The sequence below is a fragment of the Antrostomus carolinensis genome, unplaced genomic scaffold (genome assembly GCF_000700745.2).
Source record: "Antrostomus carolinensis isolate BGI_N321 unplaced genomic scaffold, ASM70074v2 scaffold1731, whole genome shotgun sequence".
Lineage (NCBI taxonomy): Eukaryota > Metazoa > Chordata > Aves > Caprimulgiformes > Caprimulgidae > Antrostomus > Antrostomus carolinensis.
In genome coordinates, this window is record NW_010291790.1 from 15,265 (window position 1) to 21,945 (window position 6,681).

Genomic DNA, 6,681 nt, shown 5'->3' on the forward strand with positions numbered 1-6,681 from the left:
AAAATGTATGTACCTACAATTCTGGGCATTAATCTTGGTCCCATTGCGTGCAATGAAATAATCTGTGGGTTTTTTTCCGGCTTGCCAACAAACACAGTGACACAGGGATGAATTTGTGCAGTGAGAAAGCTTTAGCCTTGGAGCCCTCGGACCTTGTGCTGCCCTAATACTGCAGAAGAAACACTCTGCAGAGCTGCAGAGGCCCTTCCTGCTTGGAGAATGGACCCTCATGCAGTTTTGCTCTTATTCAGTTTTCTTTTTTGAAATTATGGGAGTTTAAGAAAACCCAACAAATCCACACATGCAACAACTGTCAAGGAAGCAATTCAAATGGGAACCTCCCGGGTGTCAGACCCACAGCGGGAGTGTCACTGCCACATGACAATGCTGTGGTCTCGCCTTTTAGGACTAAATGCATCCTAATCATCAAGCCATTCTTAATCTAATCATTATTTCAATTCTGATCTTTAATTAAGTTCACTGCTTGTAGAGCATAATAAACCCTATCTCACAAAAAAAAAAAAAACAAACCCCAAACAGCTGTATAATCTTGGGGTATAAAAGTTCTTCTTTTTTTTATTAATTATGATGAAACAGTGTCTCACCACCCTCTTTCCTGTGAGGGTGGTGAGACACTGGCCCAGGTTGCCCAGAGAAGCTGTGGCTGCTCCTCCCTGGAAGTATTCAAGGCCAGGCTGGATGAGGCTTTGAGCAACCTGGTCTAGTGGAAGGTGTCCCTGCTGATGGCAGGGGGCTTGGAACTGGATGATCTTTAAGGCCCCTTCCAACCCAAACTAGTCTGTGATTCTATGATCTGATGCAGTAAATTAAGACATGTCAAGTCTACCAGTAAAAGTGTTACATCTTATGTGAGAAAAATAGCTTTTCATGGGGATCAAACGTTGGCTTGACTCACTTTCTGCCCTTCTACTCTCTACACAGAACTGCCCCATGGTGTTAGCTATATTGTACATGATTATTCTCCCACAGCTGTATTCTTCTTCTTACAACAGATTAATTATCTCTTAATTCACTAGTAGTTCAAGGGCAACCTTTGCTTCTATCAGCCACTGAGACATAGGCCACAGTTTCATTTTCAGTGTAAGAACATGGTCAAAAAACCCGTCATTGTCATTGTTATCCTGCCCCATGCCAGAGTGTTGGGTAAGTGGACATTGCTGGTGAGGAGTCAGACAATTATAGGACTGAACACCACTGAATAATGCAAAATTGAAACCATTCAGGCCACGGTGGTTTCTGGGATGCTTCTTCCTGCAGTGAAACCTATTCAGATGAGGAAGGGCTGGCTGCTGGGACATGAGTTTGGGCAGAAGGGCTGAATTTAATTTCAGCCTAACTAGACCAAATGTGGTGCTATTTGTGTGCTCTCTTCCCCAGTACAATGGTGTAAATGCACCCTTAGACATCCCCTGGGGTGCAGCATTGGGGAAAGACACCCAGAAATTACCTTCCAACCATGTATAGAGTATACTGTAATGTGCTACTTTTGCTTACAGATTATCAGAGAATCACAGAATGGTAGGATTTGGAAGGGACCTCTGGAGATCATCCAGTCCAACCACCCTGCCAAAGCAGGATCCCTACAGCAGGTTGCACAGGATGGTGTCCAGGTAGGTTTTGAACATCTCCAGAGAAGGAGGCTCCACAACCTCTCTGGGCAGCCTGTCCCAAAGCTCTGGCACCCTCACAGTAAAGAAGTTTTTCCTCATCTTCACATGGAACTTCCTGTGTTCCAGCTTGTGCCTGTTGCCCCTTGTCCTGTTGCTGGGCATCACTGAGAGGAGTCTGGCCCCATCCTCTTGACACCTGCCCTTTAGGTGTTGATCAGTATTGATCAGATCCCCTCTCAGTCTGCTCTTCTCCAGGCTGAACAGACCCAGCTCGCTCAGCCTTTCCTCAGCAGAACGATTCTCCAGCCCCTTAATCATCTTTGTAGCCTCCACTGGACTCTCTCCAGTAATTCCTGGTCTTTCTTGAACTGGGGAGCCCAAAACTGGACACAGGACTCAAGATGTGGCCTCATTGGGGCACAGTAGAGAGGGTGGACCACTTTCCTTGACCTGCTGGCCACACTCTTCTGAATGCATCCCAAGAGACCATTGGCCACGAGGGCACATTGCTGGCTCATGGTCAACTGGTCACCCACCAGCACTCCTACGTCCTTCTCTGCAAGGCTGCTTTTCAGCAGGTCAGCCCCAACCTGCCCTGGTACCTGAGGTTGTTCCTCCCCAGGTGCAGGACTCTACACTTGCCTTTGTTGAACTTCATTAGGTTCACTCCCACCCAACTCTCCAGCCTGTCCAGACCTCACTGAATGGCCACTCAGTCTTCCAGTGTATCAACCACTCCTCCCAGTCTTGTATCATCAGCAAACTGGCTGAGGGTACACTGTCCTTTCATCCAGGTCACTGATGAATATGTTAAGCAAGATTGGACCCAGTAGAGAGCCCTAGGGGACAGTACTGGGTGGGGTTTTCCCTCTAAACTATCATTCTTTCCTCCAGTTAAGTCATAGTTACAGGTACAAGATGGAGCCTTGATGATCATGGGACTGTAGTAGACAAAATTTCTGTGAGTGTTGAGTTGGGAGAAAAGGTGGCTTGGAATTGAGGACAGGAAAGGACTGTTCCTGTGTCCTAGGAAAAAAGGAGAGATGCCCCAGTTGTAAGCAGATGGAAAGGCTCCTGTATTCTTGCTGGGCACATGGGCAGCTCTATAAATTTGTACTAGTATATGATTGAAATCCACCTCTCTATCCCACCAGAGCCTTGGAAAAGCTTTGTCTTCTGAAGCCACTGTATGCCAGGGCAGAATTAAAGTCAAAGCCCAGCTAAAACTCAGTGTGGACAGTGTTGTGGTTTCGCCATTTTACCAAAAATTGAGCCTTCTCGTCATCCTCCTCACAGTCTGCAGCTGACTTGATGTGCTTTGAGGAATATTAGGTCATGCCAGCATCTGACAAATCACTACCGTGATGCTAAAGGTCACTTTGCATTATGTGTGTGTGCGACCAGGTGAAATACAGCATGAGTTTTGCTAGACACAAGCATTGTTTGTTGATGCCATGGCAAACCACACACTGAGCTCTACTGCTTCGAGGATGAGTCAACAAGAATAATTAAATAGATATAAAAATTAAGAGAATGAAGATGATAGAGGCTCTGCTGATGCTAGCTGAAAGGAAAATAGATTTTAGACTGCAGCAGCAGAGGGCAGAAATCAAGATGCTCTTCAGATGCCTTCAACAACTGGTCCCTCAGTAGTGCACCACAAACTGAATCAGGAACCAAATCTAACCCAAGTTAGGTTAGAAAAACTATGTGGGGCCACAGAAATGGAGCTCAGAAGAAGATGCGGAGCTGGATCTTACTGTCAAACCCCTGATGGTGAAACTAGCCGCAAAATAGCTCTAACCTAAAGGTAAGGGAAACACAAGCATGCAAGTTCCTCGACATGCAACACACAGGTCTGTTTTTCTGGTCATTTCACTTTAAAAAACAGTTTGTTTCAGGTCCCTGTTTTGCTAGACTGTCAACCCTTTAAACACAACAGGGTTGGTTCCTAGTTGGGGAATAACCACAAGCCAATTAGAAGTTAAATTGTTGAGCACTATGCATCTAATTGAAGTCTCTACTTTCTGCCTGCTATTTTTAGTGTTTGGACCAAGCTGCAGCTCCACATAGGGTATAATCATGTTTATTTAAGAGCAACGTGTACCTCAGTGAGAAAAATAAAATCCAGCAGGCAGTTGTTTTTTACCAAATATACATGGGCGGGTGGTACACTTCAGGTCTAGACTGCTCTTTCTCTCTTGTTGTATGCTATCTCCCACCAAGCCTGTGTCCTTTTTGCTTCAGGACCCTGCCCGCAGTATGTGTATGCACATATTTTAATGCAAAGTGCATTTTCCTTGTTCTTTTATTGTCATTTATTGTCACCTATTATCATAAGTTTCCAATTCTCTTCTACGTACATTGGAGCAGTGACAAGAGGCACTGGTTGTGCTGGAGCAAGTAGATGGGCTGACACACTTGGAAAATAAAAAGCTGAGGAAGAGCCAGTGCTGAGGAACCTCCATTTCTCAGTGGAGTTCGGGGTATTTTGGGTAATCTTTCAGGTATTTAAGGAGCGATTTGAAGGATAACAGCAAAGCAATGGTGTTGGAGTTTCTGGAGTAGCTTCCAGCAAGGGGAAGCTTAGAAAATGGTTATTTGCTGGACACTTTCAACATCTGGGATCTAAAAGGTCAGGGGACTAGTGGGCCTGGAATGGGGCAAATTTAACATCAAGTTGGATGTCTTGAAAGTCAAGACATTTTTATCTATGCTTGATGGATGAATACAGAGCTGGGAAGGGGAGGAAAAGAGAGAAAGCAGAAGAACAATGGAATAAAATCCCATCAAAAATAGTAGGAAAACAAAAGATCTTTCCAGCAACTTGTCAAGAGACAAGTCAGTAGTAAATCAAATGGTGGACAGCCACAAGATAGCTGCTGTTGGGTTGCAAACGAGACCACCAGGTCAATGCTATGAAAGGCAGAGAAGAGACAGGGATAAAGATGCAACCACGTGGAACACACACTGGGAACCAGAGTGGAGATTACCAGATTCATAACATGACACACAGCCTGCTTGAGGAGGAAGGAGAGCTTAAGAGCTTTAAGGTATTTTTTAGCCAAAGGTTGCAACAGAAGCTCTGGCTCTGCCAGAGCATCAGTCATCTTTGCTTTAGCAATGATAAGAAGGAAGATAGGGATGCCAATTTGTGCCTTGAAAAGCTCTGTACCATGGCTGCTCGTTGTGACCTCATGGGCTTGGTTCCTTAAAACATCCCAGGGAAGTAAACAAAAAACAAAGCCTTAGCAAAATCCAATGTTGTACTCGTTCTTAGTAACATTTGACTTTTCTTATTCTTCCCTGGTTTATATATGCCTGTTAAATAGCTCGCCTGTGTGCCAAGTCACATTGCAAGGAAAACAGTGGGTTTTTTCAGGAATTTTGCGCACATTCCTTTTTCTCACCAGAAAAGGGATTTGAGTTTGTTTCAGTGAGAATCCACAAATTTTATTCAAAAAATTCCCCACAATGATTTATCCCATCTCAGTGGCTCTGCAAAATATAAAGTCAGTACTAAACAAAACTCAGCAGCACCCTTCCTAAAATACAAGCCTGGAAAATAAAGCTTCTAAACTTCATCCTAAATCAAGAAACACATGCCCTTGCTCCTTATCTTATTTCACAGTGTTAGATCCAAAACCCTCAGACTGAGTTGATTTGAAAGTTGTTAAAACTACAGACATTGACAAGGAGAAAATAAAAACCAAGATATATGCAAACTGATGTTCGGAGGCTCAACAATATTTAAGGGATAAACTAAGGAACTGGGGCTGTTGCATTACCCAAACACTCTTACAGAATACATTCAGCTTTGTAACAGGCTGAATGGTCTCCAAATTTTAATGACAGTGAAGGTTTTTAATAGTAATAGGCTACTTAATAGTAAGAAGGTTCAGGACTAAGATATTATGACAACAAAGAAAACTCCAGATTTTAAAGGCTCTTGCTTTATTGATTATTTATTTATTTGATTACATCCACAGCTATAGACAGGGTCAGATCTAAGAAAGGATCAAGATGGCCAAGTAATAAGCACTTGGTTTTCTAGGCCACTGCATTTCTAACACAACCAAGAATTGCCTAAAAAATAAAAGCTGAAAAACACCATCAGGAACACTATTCTAGTCTGATTCCATCTCCAGGGGGTGCTTGAACACTTCCTTGAACCTGGTTCCCCCAGTCTAAGGGCCGTGCTTGCACAGCCATGTTCACATCAACACAGTAGGCAGGATGTCAAGAGCATGCAGGACATGCCACCACCCATAGCGCATGCCAACAGGACCCTGTGCAACATCAGAAATGTCATCTGGCCTGTTCCCAAACCCAGAACCAAAGTTTAGCAGTGTAGACAGATGATCTGTTAAGCAACAGACAAGTACATGGAAAACACAGACACGAAGGCTGCAGCTAATACCTGGGGTTGCGCAACAGCATGAAAATCAGGCGCTAGACAGCTTCCGAGGGCTAGAAGAATTCTCCACAGGTTTGTCGACAGTTACTTTATGAACTTTAATAACAAAAGGTCAAATAGCAACCTATAGGGTAGCACTCAACTCAATATTCAACATGCCAGTAAACTTTTAAAAAGCAACGAAACTGGGAAGTTCTGCAAGGGGGAAAAGTAATATTCTTCTATCCAGCTGGTTGTTGCTGTGGCATTTTAAAATGCTATTATACTGTGAAGACTCCCTTATAAATGCAACAGGTATTTATATTCCACATGGTACAAATAAGTTCAGAGACAGAAACAGGGTATTTTGCTTGATAATAAGGAACCTGCCAGAACTATGTGCTGTGATGATTCCTTGTCCCAAGTTGTCCAAAAAGCCCTCGATGGGCTTAAAAAGAGATCTGAACGAACTCTACAGATCAGATGGAAGCTGAAGGCCTCTTTTCCCAACACAATGCTTTGGCCAGTAATTAAGTTACATTTTTTTAGGAACATGATATCTAAACCAAAATAAATAGAAGTTATTTACAGCTCTGGAAAACCCTCATATTTAGAAAACTTCAATACACACGACATGAACTAAAGGAAGGGTTT